This window comes from Eulemur rufifrons, chromosome 1 (genome assembly GCF_041146395.1).
Source record: "Eulemur rufifrons isolate Redbay chromosome 1, OSU_ERuf_1, whole genome shotgun sequence".
NCBI lineage: Eukaryota > Metazoa > Chordata > Mammalia > Primates > Lemuridae > Eulemur > Eulemur rufifrons.
In genome coordinates this window covers 40,382,917-40,404,424 of record NC_090983.1, presented here as the reverse complement: position 1 = coordinate 40,404,424, position 21,508 = coordinate 40,382,917, and the positions used below count along the sequence as shown (strand labels likewise).

At 34.6% G+C, this 21,508-nt stretch overlaps 1 non-coding gene across 1 annotated transcript; it reads right to left on the bottom strand.

The window, feature by feature from the left end:
* Nucleotides 1-12,635: 12,635 nt before the first annotated feature.
* Nucleotides 12,636-12,743, bottom strand: LOC138387873 (U6 spliceosomal RNA). Its single transcript, XR_011234001.1, has one exon. It is a non-coding gene; the product is annotated as a U6 spliceosomal RNA (small nuclear RNA).
* Nucleotides 12,744-21,508: the final 8,765 nt, after the last annotated feature.

Here is a 21,508-nt window from a genome sequence, read left to right as displayed (position 1 = left end):
CATGTGGTTGTCTGGGTGCGGGGGTTCCAGGCAGAGGGAACTGCAGTGCAAATATTGTAAGATGGGAGAGAGAACAGCAGTGAAAAGACTCTAAGATACCTGTTATTTTGACACGGCGGCTAGAAGGCCACTGTGAGTATAGTGAATTTATTGAAGAAGCACATCAAGAGTAGTCAGAGAAGTATGGGGGTGGGAGGAGGCCAGATTATGTAAGGTCTATCTTTCATTTTGAGTGAAATGGACAGCCACTAGAAGACAACAGAGGAATGGCATTATCACTCTTGACTTCTGTGTACGGAATAGATTATAGGGGGCTAGAAGTATAACAGGAAGAGTTGTTAGGAGCTCTTAAGATGGTGGTGGCTCAGAATGGAGTCATATGAGAGGAAATGTTGAGAAGGTGAAGTTTGCTTCTTCATTCTATTGATTGTTTTCTTTGCTGTATAGAAGCTTTTTAGTATGATGGAATTCCATTTGTATATTTTTTATTGTTTTTACCTAAGCTTTTGAGGTCAAATAAAAAAAATCCAAAAATTATTGCCCAGGCTAATGTCATGTAGCTTTTTCCCTACATTTTCTTCTAGTAGTTTTATTTATTTTTTTTTTTTTTTGAGACAGAGTCTCACTCTGTTGCCCCGGCTAGAGTGAGTGCCGTGGCGTCAGCCTAGCTCACAGCAACCTCAAACTCCTGGGCTCAAGCGATCCTACTGCCTCAGCCTCCCGAGTAGCTGGGACTACAGGCATGCACCACCATGCCCGGCTAATTTTTTTTCTATATATATTTTTAGCTGTCCATATAATTTCTTTCTATTTTTTTTTAGTAGAGATGGGGTCTCGCTCTTGCTCAGGCTGGTCTCGAACTCCTGAGCTCAAACGATCCACCCACCTCGGCCTCCCAGAGTGCTAGGATTACAGGCGTGAGCCACCGCGCCCGGCCTCTTCTAGTAGTTTTATACTTTCAGGTCTTATAGTTACATTTTAATCCATTTTGAGTTGATTTTTATATGGTATGAGATAAGAATCTAATTTCATTTTTCTATACATGGAGATCCAGTTTTTTCAAAACATTTATTGAAGAGATTATCCTTTTCCCATTGCATATTCTTGGCACCTTTTTCAAAAATCAAATGTATGGATTTGTTTCTGGGTTCTCCCAGTTCCATTAATCTATATGTTTGTTTTTATGCCAGTACCATGCTGTTTGGATTACTATAGCTTTGTAATATAGCTTGAGGTCAGGTAGTGTGATGTTTCCAGCTTTGTTCTTTTTTTCACAAGATTGTCTCAGCTATTTGTGGTCTTTTTTGGTTTCATATGAATTTTAGGATTTTTTTCTATTTCTTTTTCTTCATTATAAAATGACATTGGACTTTTGATAGAGATTGCATTGAATCCATAGATAATTTGGGGTACTATTGACATTAACAATATTAATTATTCTAATCCATGAACATATAATGTATCCTTCTATTCATTTGTGTCATCTTCAATTTTTTTACTCAAAATTTTATAGTTTTCATTGTACAAATATTTTACATCCTTAGTTAAATTTATTTCTAGGTATTTTATCCTTTTTGATGCTATTGTAAATGAAATATTTTTCTTGATTTTTTACAGATAGTTTGTTGATAGTATTTAGAAATGCTACCAATTTCTGTGTGTTTTGTATCTTGCAACTTTACTGTATTTATTAATTTTAATGGCTTTTTGTGTAACCTTTAGGGTTTTCTATATAAAAGATTATGTCCTCAGTAAGCAATGACACTTCATTTCTTTCTTTCCTATTTGAATGCCTTTTGTCTCTTTCTCTTGCTCTGGCAAGGACTTTCAGTACTATATTGCATAGAAGTGATGAGAGTGGGCATATTTGTCTTGTTCCCGATCTTAGAGGAAAAGCTTTGAACTTTTCACCATTGAGTAAAATGTTAGCTGTGGGCTTGTCATATATGGTCTTTAATGTGTTGGAGTATATCCCTTATAAACCTAATCTGTTGAGAGTTTTTATCATGAAAGGATATTAATTTTTTTCAAACTTTTTTGTATCTAATGAGATAATCATAGAACTTTTGTCCTTTATTCTGTTAATGCAGTGCATTACATTTATAGAATTGCGTATGTTCAACCAGCCTTGCATCCCAGGGATAAATCCCACTTCATCATGGTTAATGATTTCTTTACTGCATTATTGAATTTTGTTTGCTAGTATTTTGTTGAAGATTTCCATATCTATGCTTATCAGGAATATTGGTCCATAATTTTTTTTGTAGTATCCCTCTGCGGCTTTGGTATCAGCGTAATGCTGGCTTCATAAAAAGGGTTTGTAAGTATTCCATCCAGTTCAATTTTCTGGACAAGTTTGAGAAGAATTGGTATTAGTTATTCTTTAAATATTTGGTAGAGTTCACCTGTGAAGCCATTGGGCACTGGGCTTTTCTTTGATGGGAGGCTTTTTATTACTGATTCAATTTCTTTACTTATCATTGGTCTGTTCAGATTTTCTATTTATTTATAATTCAGTCTTGATAGGTTGTATTTGTCTAGGAATTTAACCATTTCTTCTAGGTTATCCAATTTAACTGCATACAGTTGTTTATAGTAATCTCTTATGATCCATTTTATTTCTGTAATTTCAGTTGTAATTTTTCCTCTTTCATTTCTGAATTTGTTCATTTGAATATTCTCCTTTTTATTTCTTAGGTCTAGCTAAAGTTTTCTCAATTTTGTTTATCTTTTGAAAAAACTAACTCTTAGTTTCATTGATTTTTTTTCTATTTTTATGAAGTCTCTATTTTTTTATTTCTACTCTGATCTTTATTTCCTTCCTTAGGCTAACTTTAGGTTTAGTTCTTCTTTTTTTAGTTCCTTGAGGTGTAACATTAGGTTGTTTATTTGAGATCTTTCTTCTTTTATGATGTAGGCATTTATTGCTATAAATATCCCTCTTGGAACTGCTTTTGCTGCATCCCATAATTTTTAGTATGTTATATTTTCATTATCTTTAGTCTCAAGAATTCTTTTGATTTATATTTTCATTTCTTCATTGACCCATTGGTTTTTCAGGAGCATGTAATTTAATTTCCACATATTTGAATTTTCCAATTTTTGTCCTGTTATTGATTTCTAGTTTCATACTATTGTGATCAGGAAAGATAGTTCATAATATGTCAATTATCATATATTTGTTCAGACTTGTGTGGTGGCTTAACAAATAACCTATCCTGGTGAATGTTCCATGTATGCTTGAAAAGAATGTATATTCTGTTGCTGTTGGATGGAATGTTCTGTTGAAAGTGGGGTACTGAAGTCCCTGTTATTATTATTATGTTATTATTATTATTAGACACAGGGTCTTGCTTTGTCACCCAGGATGGAGTACAGTGGCATAATTATAGCTCACTGCAGCTTTGAACTCCTATGAAACTCCCTACTATTTTTGTATTGCTGTCTATCTTTCCTTTCAGATTATTAATATTTACTTTACATATTTAGATGCTCTGATGTTGGGTGCATATATAATTGTTATACCATCTTGGTGAATTGATCCCTTTATCATAATATGGTGATTTTATTTGTCTCTTTTTACAAGATCTTGAAGTCTATTTTTTTCTGATGTAAGTATAGCTATTCCTGCTCTCTTTTGGTTTCCATTTGCTTGCAAAACATTTTTCCATCCCTTCATTTTCAGCCTGTGTGTGTCCTTATAGATGAGGTGGATCTCATGTAGGGATGATATAGTTGGGTCTTCCTTTTTTTTTTTTTTTTAATCCATTTATCCACTCTCTATCTTTTTATTGGAGAATTTAATCTTTTTTTATTCAAAGTGATGATTGATAGGCAAGGACTTACTAGTGCCATTTTGTAATTTGTTTTCTGGTTGTTTTGTATATATATTTTTTCTTTCTTCCTCTGTTGCTGTCTTCCTTTTTGCTTTGATGGTTTTCTGTAGTGGTATGCTTTGAATCCTTTATGTTGTACATCTGTTATAAATTTTTGCTTTAGGGGTACAATGAGGCTTACATAAAATATCTTATACTTATAACAGCTATTTCAAGCCAATATAAACTTAATTTTGATCACATTCAACAATTTTACACTTTTACTCCCCTCCCCTATTTTATGTTTTTGATGTCAAAATTTATATCATTTTGTAATTTGTATCACTTGACAATTTATTTTAGTTGTAGTTGTTTTAGTAGAGTTGTCTTTTAATCATTGTACTGGAGATAAAATTGCTCCACACACCACCATTAAAGTTTTGGAGTATTCAGAATATGACTCTGTATTACTTATACCATTGAGTTTTATGCTGTTGTATGTTTTATGTTATTATTAGCAGCCTTTTAATTCTGCTTAAAGAACTCCTTTTTGCAATTCCTGTAAGGCAGGCCTAGTGATGATGTACTCCATTAGCTTTTGTTTGTGAGGGAAAGTTTTTATTTATTCCTCATTTCTAAAGGAAATATTTTCTGGGTAAAAGATTCTTGTTTGACAATTTTTTTCCTTCAGCATTTTGAATATATCATCCCACTCTTTCCTGGCTTGCAGGGTTACTGCTGAGCAATCTGCTGATAGCCATATTGGGAGTTCCTAGTACGTTATATGTTACTTACCTTTTTCACTTTCAGAATCTTTTCTTTGTCTTTGATTTTTGGTAGTTTGATTATGATTTATCTTGGTGAACTTCTCTTTGGGTTGAATTTGACTAGAGACTTTTGTACCCATTCTGTAGGTTGTCAATTTACTCTGTTGATTATTTCCTTTGTGGTGCAGAAATTTTCTAATTTAATTAAGTCACATTTATTTATTTTTGTTGTTGTCGCATTTGCCTTTGGGGTCTTAGTCATAAATCCTTTGCTTAGGTCGATGTCTAGAAGAATTTTTCCTACAGTTTCTTCCAGAATTTTTATTTTTTCGGGTCTTACATTTAGGTCTTTAATCCTCTCTGTGTGGTGCTATGCCAACTTGAACTTGGGGGGAGGGATGTGATGGAGTCAAAGTGAGACTATTCCTCCTACCCTTCGAATGAGGTTTTCTTTTGATTCTGTGATCCACGCAGCTGTGTCAGACTTATTCCCAAGTTTTGGGGTTTTCACAAAGGTGTTCTGGTTTGTGGAAGTTGCTAGTTTACATTTCTTGTGGGAGGGACAGTGAAGCCTGGGACATCCTATTCTGCCATCTGATTGCTTTCACTCCCCCAACACACATTTATTTTAGCTTACAATTCTATTCTATGGTTTGGCTTGGTAGTTCTGGTGAATTGATTTGAGTTTAGTGGGTCTCACTCTATGTCTACTGTCAGCACTGAGTCTCCTAGGTACTTAAGTGACCTTTGGTATGCCCTCTCACATGTCTGGGACCTTGCCTAGGACAATTTTGCTGACATGTTTCTGTTTCATATGTCTTTCTTCAGCAGGCTAGCCGGAGCATGTTCTCATAGTGAAGGCAGAGCAATCAAGAAGGAGCAGAAGTGCACTAGCATCAGATATTCTAACATCCCATTGGCCCATGCAAGTCATATGGCCAAGCTCAGAGTCAGAGTGAGAGAAGACTACAAAATTACAGGGAAAAGTGTGTGGACACAGAAAGGACATTAATTGGGGCCATTAATATAATGAGTCTACCACGGGTGATCAATAAAAGACTTTCAAAAATAAATGTTACATTCAAATAAAATTCTGAGAAGGATATATAATGAAAATTTGAGACCAGAAATAAAAAGGAAAGATTTAGAAAAGAGTTTATTCATGTATTTTTTAAAGTGGGTGAAGATGTGTATCAAATCATTATATTATTAAGATTCCCTTGGATATGTTTAAATGAGGGAAGTTGTTTTATTTCTAAATGTCAGTATTTATAATATGCCTAAATTATATTCTTTATAATTATTTCAACTTGTCATATACAATTTCAGATATCAACTGAAATGTGTGCAAAGATGTGTAGATGTAGATTTTTAAAATTCAACTGGAGAATATGAGGGCAAAGTTTTGAAGATTATTGCTCTAGATCATATTTGTGCTGTAGACCTAAACAAATGTGGACATGACAGAGGTGGCATGGTCTTGCTCAAACAAATACAGTTTTCAAATCTGATGGTCTTTTCCGAATGAATTGAGGACAATCCATAAGTATATAAGATCATGTTAGAGTCACTTCTTCAAGCTTTGTTGGTCATTGTTATCATCTTCCATTCAGCTCTCATCAAGTTCATGTTGTCTACATATTTTCACTGGCTAGCAATACAGTCTTGGTCTAGTCTGAGGCATGTAAATGGCATCTCTTCCTGTGTTTTTAATTGCATCTCCTCAACGATAAATGTATTTGTCATTCATAGGCTGCATCTATTTAGGAGTATGGCTGAGGCTGCAATATCCAACATACATATTGACTGAAGCAGGAATAACCATTATCCTCATCCTCCAGGGCCTCTTTCCACATGGCCTTTAATCATTCATTAGCATAACCTGAATTTTGTGTAACATGACAGCTGGATTCCAAGAGGGCTAAAAGAGAGCTGCTAGTCCTCAGTACCTGGGCTCACAAGTCCTCGAACATCACTTCTGTCACATTTCATTGTGACCTGTGACATTCAACATGACTTTACAAAGCAAGTCATAAAGTTAGTACAGATTCAAGGGGAAGAAAAATAGACTCCTCTTCTTGATGTGAGGGAGAGATATGTGTGTGCAGAGATGGAAGAAATTTGGAGATGGCCATTTAGGTTTCTTCTTCAATTAATTTTCTATTCAAATCGATTTTTCCATTTAAATCTTGGGCTGTCTTATTCTAGCAATTTTTAAGAACTCTAACTGTATCACAGATATTAGCCCATTTTCTGTCAGTTGCAAATTAAAGACCTGAGTGAAAATATTAGTTGGTTGCCTAAATGTGTCATGTGTGTTGAATTTGTTTATATTTTATGCCATACATATTGTTTATTTTAACTTAATCAAATATGTTACGCATGTAATTTTCTAGATTTTCTGCTAGTACTTTTTTTTTTAGCTATTAAGTATTTAATCAATCTGGAATTTAAGCTTTTATGTGATATGAGATCAGGGTCCAGGTTTATTTTTTTGTAGGTGATTGGCCAACTCAGCTAGTACCGTGTACAAAATAAATAATCCTTTCCCATTGAATTGAGATACCACATTTGTCACATAAACACTCAGGTTGAGTTGTAGGTTATATATGCTCTTTAACTGAACTATTTTATTTTAATTGTTTCTAAGTGTATAATTCAGTGGCATTAAGTACATTCATATTGTTGTGGAATCATCACCACCATTCATCTCCAGAACTTTTTCACCTTCCCCCACTGAAACTGTGTACCCATTAAACACTAACTCTCTATTTCCCCCTCCTTGCAGTCCCTAGAAGCTGCTATTCTACTCTTTATCTCTACGAATTTGACTACTCTAGGTACTTCAAATGCATGAAATCATACAGTATTTACCTTTTTGTGACTGGCTTATTTCATTTGGTATAATGTACACAAGGTTCATCTATGTTTGTAGCATGTGTCAGAATTTTCTTCTTCTATAAGGCTGAATAATAGTCCATTTCTGTATGTACTATAATACATTTTGTTTACACATGTATCCATTGATGGACTCTTGAGTTACTTCTACCTTTTGGCTCTTGTGGATAATGCTGCTATCAATACGAGTGTAAAAATACCTGTTTGAGTCTCTCCTTTCAATTCTTTTGGCTATATTCCCTATAAGTGAAATGTCTTACCTATTTCTATGCAAATACCATTCTAATTTTTAAGTATTTTGTAGATTTTATTTCCAATTACATTTCTAGATTCTTAATGTTATTACAAAAAAAGCTATTGATTTTGTATATTTTATTACATCTAATCAGCTTACTAGATTTTTATATTATTTCCAGTAGAATTTTATTATAGTTTCTTGGGATTGCTATTATTGTATTTCCTAATATTTTGTCTAGAATTTGTACATGCACATACTTGGTATTAGAGTTATGCTGACCTCGTTAAATAATTAAGGAGAATTCCCACTTTGAGATTCATGGAGAGTCACTGTTCTGATCACTTCTGAAAAAAGAACTTGGCACAAAGCATTTATCACGTGATGAGGGGGCTGGGCATGCTAGCTCAGGTGTCTCTTCCTCTTCTTATAAAACCACCAGTCCCATTTGCATAATTCACTAACCCATTAATCCATGAATGGATTAACTCATTCATTACAGCAAAGTGCTCATGACCCAATCACCTCTTAAAAGGCTCTATCTTTTGGATTAAAGACCTAAATGTAAGACCTGAAAAAATAAAAATTCTGGAAGAAACTGTAGGAAAAATTCTTCTAGACATCGACCTAAGCAAAGAATTTATGACTAAGACCCCAAAGGCAAATACGGCAACAATAAAAATAAATAAATGTGACTTAATTAAATTAGAAAAGTTTCTGCACAGCAAAGGAAATAATCAACAGAGTAAATTGACAACCTACAGAATGGGAGAAAATATTCATAAACTATACATCTGACAAAGAGTTAATTATCCAGAATCTACAAATAACTGAAATAAATCAGCAAGAAAAAAACAAATAACCTCCTTAAAAAGTAGGAAAAAGACATGAACAGAGTTTTTCAAAAGAAAATAAATGACCAACAAACACATGAAAAAACGTTCAACATCACTAATCATCAGGGAAATGTAAATTAAAACCCCAAAGAGATACTACCTTACCCCTCTCAGAATGGCCATTATTAAAAAAATCAAAAAACAGTAGATGTCGGCATGAATGTGGTGAAAAAGGAACACTTATACACTGTTGGTGGGACTGGAAGACAGTGTGGAAATTCCTCAAAGAACTAAAAGTAGACCTATCATTTGATCTAGCAATCCCACTACTGGGTATCTATCCAAAGGAAAAGAAGTCATTCTATCAAAAAGACAACTGTACCTGAATGTTTGTCACAGCACAATTCACAATTATAAAGATGTGGAATCAACCTAAGGGCCCATCAATTGATGATGAGTGGATAAAGAAAACGTGATACACACACACACCATGGAATACTCTTCAGCACTATCAGTAGTACTATTGCATAAAAAGGAACGAAATAATGTCATTTGCAGCAATTTGGATGGAACTGGAACATTATCCTAAGTGAACTCAGCAATGGAAAAACAAGCACCACATGATCTCACTCATAAGTGGGAGCCAAACAATGGGTACATGTAGTCATAAAGTTGTATAAAGGACACTGGAAACTAAGAAGAGGGGACAGTGGAGGGGTGAGGGATAAAAACTCACCTATTGGGTACAATGAACACTATTCTGTCGAGGGGCACACTAAAAGCCCTGACTTCAGCATTATACAATTCTTCCATGTAACAAGAACATTTGTATCCCCTAATGCTTTGAAATAAAAATTATTTTTTTAAAAATGTATGTAAGGTCACAACTTATATAACAAAAAACAAAATAGTCTACCCACGTTTAAAAAAAAAAAAAGGCTCCATCTTTCAATACTGCCATATTGGGGATTGAATTTCAACATGAGTTTTGGAGAAGACAAATATGCGACCCATAGTAGGCGTGATCTCTCAAATTGAGAGAACTATCCGCTGTTCATGATTATGACTGGCATGCAGAAGGTCCCGTATGGATTGGCAGTAAAACACATTTTAAAATGGACATGGGGTCTGTATAAAGGTAAATTCCTAGTAATTACTATGAAAATCATGCTCCCTACCTAGATATTCCAGGAATAAATAAACCAGTGAATTAATTCATATTTTAACGGATTCAAATTACTCTTCCCAAATCTCTAAAGAAATGGAATAAGGTTTTTGTACATTGAATAACACACTTTCACACTTATCAACTTGTTTTAATAGCGAGGAGGCAGAACAGGTTTTACATATGAAAAAAAAGGAATTCTTAAAAATTCAGATCCTGCTGTTTACTAGCTAGGTGACCTTGGGCAAGTTATTAAACCATTCTGAGGTGTATGCCTAGGACAGGAAATATTTATCTTGTAGATTTGTTTTTAAAATGAGAGTTTGTGCAAATAAAGTGCCAGGACAATGTCTAGCAAATAGTGAGTCTCGAATGTCTTCTATAACTATTATTGTTATAAATGAAGCTTGTTGAGGTAACACACTAAGGGCAGAGCCACGCTTATACTTGTTTTCTTATTCCTAATCTGGAGCTTTTTGTTTCATTATGCTACTTCAGTGTAACTAAAAGGATAAGTGAGGTGACGGAGTAATTGGTTAAGGGGAGAGAACTGAAAGAAAGAAGAGAAGGAAGAGGTGATATCTTAACTGAGAATATTAGGCCAATACTAGGTCTGATTCCTTTCGACTAAAGGCTCTAAAAGGACAAATACTTTCCACCTGATATTTCATTTACCTTTGAACAGAAATGCTTCCAAGTTGACATTTCATTTATATTTATGTTTATATATATATTTTACATTTATATTTATTTATATATATGATAATTATTTATTTGTCCAAATGTGATATCTACTACTTCCTTATGCTATATTATAAACTGCAAAATAAGCAATAGTGTGTTTATAGAAGTTGATCCCATGTTTTCTTAACCAGTTCATCTCAAAATGAAGAACATCTGAGGTCAGAGAGCAGTGATAGATTCATAGGATAAGCATAGTACATATTCCCCAAGATATTGATTTTATTCAGAAATAATCCAGTAACACTGGATAACTTTTACACTAAAACAAATAAAGCATATTATGGATTAAAACAAAATTTGCATAGTATTTTAAGATAAAATATGAGGCTTATACAAACTTTATGAATAGGTAATAATCCTTGTGGTAATGTTCACTGTCTCTAAGAGATACCTTAGTGGAAAAGCTTGAGAAATACTGTGATTAAAAAAATCCTTCTCTGTTTTTATTCCAATATTCTCTTTTGATTTTAAAAAGTCAGATTTTTAAAACTTGTAGTTTTTTGTTATATAACAATCTCTTTAGTTTTAAGATGATTATCTTACCCGAAATTTAAGGAAAAACAAAATCTGCTTAGATATCTTTGGGAGCATGAACAAAGCCTCAAAAGATAATAATTACTATCCTCTGTAAGTAATACATACATGTATATTTCCTGATCTATATTTACATAGTTTGAAGTAAAGCTATATTAGTTACATTATAATATTTTCTAATTGAATTACAATTATTAATACATCTTTTAAATGTTTTCTGAGAGAGTATCAAAACTTCATCAAAGTAAGGAAAAGTATTGATTTTTTTTTCCTTATAGCAATTTTCTTATACCTATATAACTATACCTATTGTTGCCTTATGAAGTTCAACATATCCTCCAGGGGGCACTAGATACAATAGTGAATGTATTTGATGGTATGCAAATGCAAACGACATGTGTGGAGAAGTAGCCAGATGGGAGGGCAGTATCCTGACTGCCATGGTGCTCATGCTGGAGTCTTTGTCACCAGACAGCATCCTGATCAATGTGGCTTCCTAGAGATGTGAGCCTAGATCAAGCAGTTTGATTGGTATGCTCTTGAATCTTAAAAGCTTTTTTGAATAAGAAACCAACAGGGTAAGATCTGTAGAACTAGTATACATTCATTTTTCAGGATGCCTGGTTCATTCCACTGTATACAGGGAATAAATAAGTAAACTCATATTTATATGAGTATATGCCCTGTGCAATGTAGAATGGGCACAGATCCTATGCAATGTTAAACTGTACTGAGGATAGCTAGGTTGCATGTCCTAAGAGAAAGCATATGGAGGTATAGTCAAAATTATCTCATTGAAGACCAATGAATACGTATCATTTATTAAGGACCTAGGACACAGTTTAGGTCCTAGAAAATCCTAACAGATATGTAAATTTACTCAGGCTGATTGTAGGGTCAATTATAAACCTCCAAAGCAGCCTGAGGAGTCCTATATGTTCTAAAATATTTGGTTCTAATCCAACATACACCTAATGATTTAGTCCTTCACTATTTTTAACCTAGACTATTGATGTGTCATATCTGTGTATCTTTTTGCCTTGTTGTAAAGGAAAATCTCTGTCTCTAAATATATTTATAATCACTTTAAATAGCTAATGTCTAATCTTGGTTGTTCTATACTCACTGTTTATTCAACACCACAAAAGTGAAATTCATTATATTATATATTAGATGTGAAACCTGTTCCTGTTTTTTTTTTTCTTTTTCTTTTCTTTTCTTTCTTTCTTTTTTTTTTTTTTTTTTTTTTTTTGAGATAGCATCTTGCTCTTATCACCTGGGTTAGAGGGCAGTGGCACAGTCATAACTCACTGTGGCCTTCAACTCCCAGGCTCAAACAATCCTCCTGGCTCAGTCTCCCGAGCAGCTATGACTACAGGGGCACACCACCTCAGTCAGTTATTTTTTTTATTTTTTGTAGAGACAGGGTCTCACTATGTTGCTCATAGCTGGTCTCAAACTCCTGGCCTCAAGCAATCCTCCTGCCTCAGCCTCCCAAAATACTGGGATTACAGGTGTGAGCCACTGAGCCCAGCTCTTTTTATGTATTTTTAATCCACTCTTGGCATTATTGTCTTTTCAATTGCTCAAAGTGGAAGTATATTCTCTTTAGACACCTCTTTCCAGTTTAACTTGCACATCTTTTTTTTTTTTTTTTTAAATTAAAAATTTTGTCATCCTTCCGCAGGGGCCATGCTAATCTTCTCTGTATCGTTCCAATTTTAGTATATGTTCTGCCGAAGCGAGCACTAACTTGCACATCTTGATCACTAAAATATATCAATTTTACCTCCCATGTATCCATTCAGGGTGACAATCCCATACTTAATGTACCTGTTTTTAGCTCACTTCATTTTCATTAATGCTCTATGCTGCTGCCAGGGTGATTCTTTCTACGTAGCTGGACCGCTACTAGAGCACACGAGGTGCCTCAAGTCTGGCTCTAGTTGCCTTCGGATCCTTGTCTCCTCTTCCCACTCTCCATCCCCTTATATCATGTGTCCACAATGAACTGCTTGTTTTTATATAGTTCAAAAACATTTATATATAGTAAAGTATACCCACTCTTTCTGCTGTATCTTTCTGTAAAATCTGACAAATGCATATAGTTATTTATCACGACAGTAATCAAAATATGGAAAAGTTTCATCACCCTCAAAAATCACCTCATGCTGTCCCTTTGTAGTCAACCCTTATCTCTATCCCCAACCTCTGGTGAATTCTGATCTGATTTTGGTACCTATGGCTTTGTCTTTGATAGGATGTCATGTAAATGGACTTGCACAGTATATAGCCTTTTGAGCCATTTCACTTAGCATAAAGGACCTAAGATTCATTCATATAGTAGTTCTGAACTATTTATATTTTCCCTAAGCAAGACAGTCACTCTCTCTAACCTCTCGTGTTTTCATGACTTTGAGCTTTGTTTCCAGAATGCTTTGTTAGGTTGTTGAGCATCTACTAATTTTAAAAATTCAACACATCTTCGATTTCTTTGTCAATACAACATGACTACTCCAGGCAGCCTTAGGCATTATCTTTTCTATATAACTACATGGCATTGCAATGATTTTTGTACTTGCCTGTTTCCTCTGATTCAGGGATGGGCAGACTATAACCTGTGGGCTATGTCCGCAGGCCAAATCTGCTCCCTCCAGCTCCCTAGCCCCCAGCTTTACGTGACAGAGACAGTATGTGGCCTACAAATCCTAAAATAGTCATCATGTACCTCTTTACAGAGAAAGTTTGCCATCTCTTACTCTACCTGACTATGAAATCTTTGCATGCCCAGTATCCAGCTATATCAGTTAAGGTTCAGTTGAGAAAACAGAAACCAAGTTAGGTATTTCAACACAGGAGGTTTTAATATAATGACTTGATTATTAAAATGTTATAAGAGTGGGAGGAACATACAGGGAAGGTTGTATTAACCAAGCCCTGGAGCTCACACTCCTATTGTCCTTGTAAGAGCTGGAAGGCTATACTTCTGCGTTAAGGCTGCAAGAAACAAGAAAGAATGGCTCCTATCTTCTTCCTGCCTTCTAATCCAATGTGAGTATCTCCAAATGATAGACTCTGACCAGTTGGCAATGGGGTCTGAGAAATGTCATTTCCAAGTTGCTAGTCCCAGTGGTTCTAGGGAGAATATAAAAGCGTGAGTGTGTAGGAGCTGAGTGTCAACCGACAGCATATGGCATATTGGCATACTATTGCACATAGTAGGTGCTTAGTAAAGGTTATTGAATTAAATTAAATGATTATTCTGAGTGTGCTAGGCACTTCACAGAATGCCTAGATTAATAAAACCATTTCTTGCCTTCAGCTAGTTTACAGTCTAGTGAAAGAGACTGAAGTGTAAACAACTGACTATGCCTTGAGGCATAATGGAATAGCTGTTGAATCTCTATTACATGGAAAGTGCTAAATGAGTGTGGAAGAGAGAATACATTTGGCTTGGGAATGGCTTCTTGGAGTGTACTTTAGGGATTTTGAAACTGAGAGAAGATTGGAGGAAAATTCACTTGAAAGGAAAAAGCAGGAGCCATGGCACCAAGATATGAAAGCAAATGGCATTTTGAAGAGTTAGTACAGTGTAGTGATAACTTAGTGAATTTTTTAATGTCAAAGTACTTAAGTTTTTAAAAACAGGATAAGTTCTATGGGCCAGGCACAAAGTTATGCCTGTAATCCCAGCATTTTGGGAGGCTGAGGCAGGAGGATCACTTGAATTCAGGAGTTCGAGATCAGCCCAGAAACATAGCAAGACCTTGTTCCTCCAAAAAATTTTTTTAAATTAGGTGAGTGTGAGGACACATGCCTGTAGTCCCAGCTACCTGGGAGGCTGAGGTAAGTCAGGAGTTCCAGGTTACAGTGAGCTGTGATCAGGCCACTGTACCTCCAGCCTGGGTGACAAGAGAGACCCTGTCAAAAAGAAAAATCCCCAAAATGAAAAATAGGCCAAATTTAATTATTCCCTAAACACATTAACTTACTTGACAAATTATTTCTTTATATTTATATTTAATTATTTTATTTGTATAAATGTATGGGGTACAAGTGCAATTTTGTTACATGTATAGATTGTGTGGTGGTCAAGTCAGGGCTTTTAGAGTATCCATGACTCAAAAAACATACATTGTACTCATTAAGTAATTTCTCATCATTCTCCCCCTCCCATTCACTGACCCTTCCAAGTCTTAAAGAGTCTTCAGTGTCTATCATTCCACTCTCTAGGTCCATCTGTACACATTATTTACTTTCCACTTAGGAGTGAGAGCATGCAATGTTTGTCTTTCTGTGTCTGACTTGTTTCATTTAACACCATGGCCTCCAGTTCCACCTATGTTGCTATGTCTTTTGCAGACATGATTTCATTCTTTTTTATGACTGAATAGTATTCCACTTGTATGTATACCATATTTTCTTTATCTAGTCATCCGTTGATGGACACTCAGGTTGATTCCTTATCTTTGCTATTGTGATTAGTGCTGCAATAAACATACAAGTGCAGTTATCTTTTTGCCAGATTGATTTCATTTCCTTTGGGTAGATGTCCAGTAGTGAGATTGCTGGATTGAATGGTAGTTCTATTTATAGTTCTTTGAGAAATCTCCATACTATTTTCCATAGAGGTTCTATTAATTTACATTCCCACAAACAGTATATAAGAGTTTTCCACCTCCTTGCCAACATCTGTTATTTCAATTATTATATAAACTTCAACCTAATCCAGGTCCAAAATTCCATTATTAGAATTTGAGAGCAGCTTTATTATTGCATGTACTAAAATGTAAGCACTTAAATTGGCACTTGGAAAGATTATGTACCTTAGCATTGACTTTATATCCAACACCATTTGTTAAAAGAGTAATATTTCTTGCCCCCTAACCCTTGCCCTCACCCCACATGCCACATTATGTTCCGAATCCATGCCTGGGGCATGCATGTACAATGCTGTACTCTTAACAGAGTCAGTGGGAATCACGTGGTAGCTATGTACTAGACTTGACTGGAGGTTTCAACTAATTTCTCTGTCAAATTTCACATGCTGTATATACCAAACACATTTTGCATAGATGGAGGAGTAAAAGTATACATGGCCTCTTAGTAGGCTCTCAGTTTCCATTTAAGCAGGAGCAATTATTGGAATGAAGATTTTTAAATGACATCTTTATTTTTAAATTAAGTGATGTACATAAGTCTGCCACAATTAGCACCCAAAATTCAGTGTGACCTTTATGGCAGCTGGTGATACTCTAATATTTCTGAGTAGTACATAAAAGGTGAAAGGGCGTATCTCCTTTCAATGTGCATATGTAAGTGCAATAAGTATTAATAGGAGTACATACTTGTGGGTAATCCTGGAATGTATATCTATATTTATAATTAGGAACAGTTATGTGAATTTGATATAAATATCTGTCATCAGTGGCATTTAATTATCAATTTCCCTTGCACATTTTGCAAGAACTATTATGTATATGGTAGCTTGCTATTCTTGGGTTTTATAATGAAATAATAATGAAAGAGTGTTTAGAATTTTTTTTCATTCTTTCTTTCATAACAATATTTGTTCAGAATCCATAAATTTAAATGTTTGGGTGCTTTTTTATTTGCTTTACTTTGCAAAGTCAGACAAGGCATTGTAAAATTTCAAAATGTAATTTTATATATTACACTCACTTCTTAACTGCCTGTTTTTTTTATAACCCCAGAAGAAACCTCAAGAGAAAAGTGTGGATATTCTGCTGCTCTCTGCACAGATTTCCCCAGATTTCCTGGCTTTCCTTATTTTTCCTTTATTTGGTTAGCTTTTTGATTATCCTCTTTCCATGCCATATGCTTCAGGTATGAGGTATGTACAAAAACTAGTGAGGAGAAGTAAAATAAATGTAAAAGGATGTTTGTGTGGAGAATGTCAATGGGTTTTACTTTCTCCTTTATATTTTTCTGTGTTGCCTGAGTGCTATAAGCATTAGAAAAATGAAGAAATGCTTATTTTGATCACAAAGAAAGCTAGCATTAATGTTCTAGGAATTTGAAGAACTTGGTTAGCAGGATTCTTAATATACAGACTTTAAAGATAAGCCTGGTTTTCCCATGATTAGATTAATTTTCAAGTGCATTGGTTTGACTTGTTCAGAATGTTGCTCTTCTTAAGTATTTATGAATCAAGTCGCTGAATTTAAGGAATATCTTTGCATTTTATATGTCAGATGGAATGAGCCTCCTTTTTTCACTAGATTGTCACTAAGAAGGCAGGAACCATACCTGTTTTCTTCCCAGTCACATCCCCTGTGCTTTTTTATCTTCAGTAGCTTTTGTTGAATTATTTAAAATATAAGGCATACTTACAAATTGGTTTAAGAAATGCTCCAACAGAAAAAGTTGGCAAAGTATGCAAAGTACATTATGTAAATATAAAATAATGTAATCCAATATTGCACAAAGAAAGAAGCACAAATGGTCAATGATCTTGAAAGGTATTTTACCTCGTTAAGAATCAAATCATATAGATGGAAACAATGGATTTATCTTTTTTCCCCCCAAAGACTCAAAATACTTGCTTATTCTCAGGATTGGCAAAGGAATAGGGAAAAATGAATACTTCTAGAAAATTATTTCAATTCATGCTGGAAGGCAGTTTGGAAATATGTATCAGGTGTAAAAGATATGGAGCTTCTGACACCACAATTGTATATCTAAGTATTTATCTTAAGGAGATAGTCAAGTGTGGTAAGATGTATGTGTATAGATATTTATGGCAGCCTTGATTATACCACAGAAGAACTGGAACTCTAAATATCCATTGATAGGAGATTTATAAAACTATGGGCTCTTTATATAATGGAATCCCATACAGCCATTAAAATAAGATAGATGTATAGTTATTGATCTGTAAAAATATTAATGATATATTGTCAAGTGAAAAAACAGGTTAAAAACACAGCATGTGTAGAACGATTCCGTATAGCAGAGGTTGACAAACCTTTGCTGTAAATGGTTAAGTAGTAAATATTTTAAGTTTTGTGAGTCATACAATCTCTTTCATACTACTCACCTCTCTTCTTGTAGTGCAAAAGTAGCCAGGGACAAAGCGTCAACAAGTAAACATGGCTATGTTCCAATAAAACTTTATTTACAGAAACAGGCAGCCACCTAAGTTTGCTGACCTCTTCTATATACATAGAAATATATGTGTCTGTATACATGTATAGAGAATAAATATACATTTCTAGAAGAATGTTCACCCAGATGTTAACAGCAGATGGCTCTGCATGGGAGATTCTACATTTTTGTTACTTTATATTTTTCATTATTGTTTTATTTTTATAAGCACTAGAAAAGTCACAAAAATTATTTCATAAAAAGATAGAGTCCGTTTACCCTTCAGAAAAACAGGTTCACAGCATAACATGCCTGAGAGTTCTAAGATCTTCCATGTTACATATGCATATATCAAATAAAGTAATATTTAAGTATAGTTCACCATACTAAACTACAAAATCACCTCATGCCTGTGTTACTGGTTTGCTTGTTTCTTTAGTAATCTCCTTGCCCCTGCTTTTTTATAGCTCTTCCACCTCCTTTTGCATACATAATTGCCAGATTTACCTAAGAATATTTTTTAAAATCTAGTATTCTATTATCTAGGTCTTCAAGAATCTATCAGAAGTAATCCAATTTTGTAATAAAAATAAATGTACGTATGCACACACACACTTCTTGCTTGGCTCTCCTATTTATGTTACTGCTGGCTTTCTGGTTTCTCTTCCTATCCCCTTAATATAGGTGCCCACCAAGGTTCTGTCTTTGTTCCCTTTTTTCACTATGTCGTCTCCCTTGGCATGCTCCAAAGTTTACATACCACCTCATGGGAGGACTCATCTGCACATTCATGGAAGTAGGTCATAGGTAGCCAATTCTGTTTTGGGAGTTTATCCAAACCCACACCCGTTTACAATAGCCAGTTACTCATAACTACTTTCAGTTCCTCATGAAGGTTTTAGCTTTCTGTCAAACTCCTCCTATAGATATGCCAAATTTGGATTACCACTATGTGTAACTTTGTGAACCTAGCTTTCCAATATCAACCTTGGAGAGGCAGTTTGATGCCTTCTGGATATGTGTTTGAAGACCGAGAAGAGTAAAAGCAGAGAAACAAGCTAGTCTTACCTGACATTGTCTAAGCAATAAATGATAGTAGCCCTGACTAGCTAGATGCAGTGGACATGAAAAGAAGTAGATGCATTGTAGGATTTTAAGAAAACAAATTAACGAGATTTAGTGATGAACTATAATAGATTTTGAGAGGTGAAGAAGAGGGTCCACTAAAGATAACTCACAGTCTTCTGGCTTGTGCAAATAGTGTGCAATGGCTACCCTTTTCCCCATGAAATAAAAGGCTGTCATCATCTGCTGAGAAACAGAAGTGAGGGGGTCAGAAATTGAGAACTTTGCCAGCCAGGGGATGGGGGATGGGTGTTTCAGGCAGAAGGAGCAACATTAGCAAAAGCTTGAAAGTATGGAAATAATCAGTGTTTTCTGGAAATTTTGAATACTCTAGTGGAACTAGCACATACTAGTATGATGGAAAAGCAAGCTAAAGTCTGATTATGAAGGGTGTTGAATCCCTTGCTAATTAGTTTATTGTATCTTTATAATTCAACTGTTCTCAGACATTTAGATTCATATACTGCTAACATTTTATATATAATTTATGGACCAATATAGAATTGGCTTTTATTTTATAAAGTATTAAAGCAATAATAAAAACCACTATTTTACTTCAAATCTCAGAGATCTCTTAAAAGACTTTACTTTTCATTTGACAATGGTGGCAAAATAAATCCTAGAATCAATATAGCAATTAGTATAATTATCATAGAACTTTATTTTTTAATTAATGAAAAATTGCTGGAAACTAATAAACACTAAACTTCTGTTTGAAAAGAGCAAGTCACAGGCTAGTTACTTAACTTCAACACCTTAGAAAAACAGCCACAAATCACCAGTCAAGTGGAGAGCTTGAGCAATGAAGATAGTAGTCACAGCATTGCTGAGCCTTACCATATGATAACATGCTTAAAAGGGCTTGGCAAATGACTGAACTTCCACTGTCATGGAAGGAATAATTACTTCTACTTAGTAAGTAGGACAAATGTTGGATCAGTTTATTTTTTTTTTTATTTTCTGAAGATGTGCTACGAAGGGATTGAAGTTCATATGGTAGTTTTAGAATTATAAAATGTGTAATTTTAAATGCCCATTTCAAAAGATTGATCTTCGGTGTTTACCATTGTTGAGAAGTTTTCTTAGTATCTTATTTATATGTGTTTTAAAATATCCACCAATGCTACCCTTGTGGGCGATTATATATAAGATTGAAAATAATGGCCTGAATTATCCAAATATTCTCTTACTCTTTTCCGTCATTATTTTTCCTTTATGTTCTATTGTTTATAGTTTTCTGGTAAGGAGATTTTGAAAAATGAACATGAGGTATTTTCTCATTTACAGGAACTGTAAATTTACAGGCATTTCAGGAATTGTACTAGAATTGACATAACTCTAAATTATGAAGAAAGCCAAAGAACATATAAATCATGCCAAAAATACTTAGGATTGGGAAGACTGGATGCCTCAGGGAATTGGTAATTTGATCCAAAGCCTGTCACCTGTTAAAATTTATCCTGGGTCAGTAGTGACTGAAAATCATTACGACCTGACAGGTGTTCAGGATCGTGTGTAAACTGAAGTGGTGGACTCAGTATAGTTCCTATTTGACACGTGTGGTGCATTACTGAAACCACTGCAACATTAATTGATAACTATGCTGGCAATCTTGATGGAGGTGCCAAGGACTAACTGGCCTGAACTCTTTTCACCCCTACTAATGTGCCTTTTAAAATAGGTTCCAGTGTGCTTGTGTAGCAGAAAAGTGTTTGAGCTGTTCCTTTGCTAGACTACTTTACTCCTAAAATTGACCGTCTGTATTTCCCACACTGACATCTCTTATTATAACATCTGAGATTTTCTTCCTGGCAAAATGTTTTGTCTATCGTTTGAATCATCAAATAATATAAAGCATTAAGTTGCTGATACCCACAGGGAGATAAGTAGAGCCATTCCCCTATATTCTCTCCTTGGAATTTAATTTAGAAGTATTAATAGGCTCTCAAATGTATAAGAATTTACATCACTCATAATTAAATATTACTGAAAGAATTGTTTTTCAATGTAGTTAATATTTTTCATTCAAAAATTGTTGCTTTATATACTAAAGAGTCAGAAATGAACGAAGTCCACTCAACTCTCCCTAGTTGGTAGTGGATGAGGGAAAAGAGAAAGAAAAGGATTGATACTCACTGATATTGTACAGTGAGGAGAAAACTACCTTTTTTTCACAAAAGGATCATGATGGCATGCAGGTCTATGTACATGAATTTATCCCCACCTTGTCAGCAACAAGATTTTAGCGAGCTGGGAAAAAAAGCAGACTTTCAATACTAATA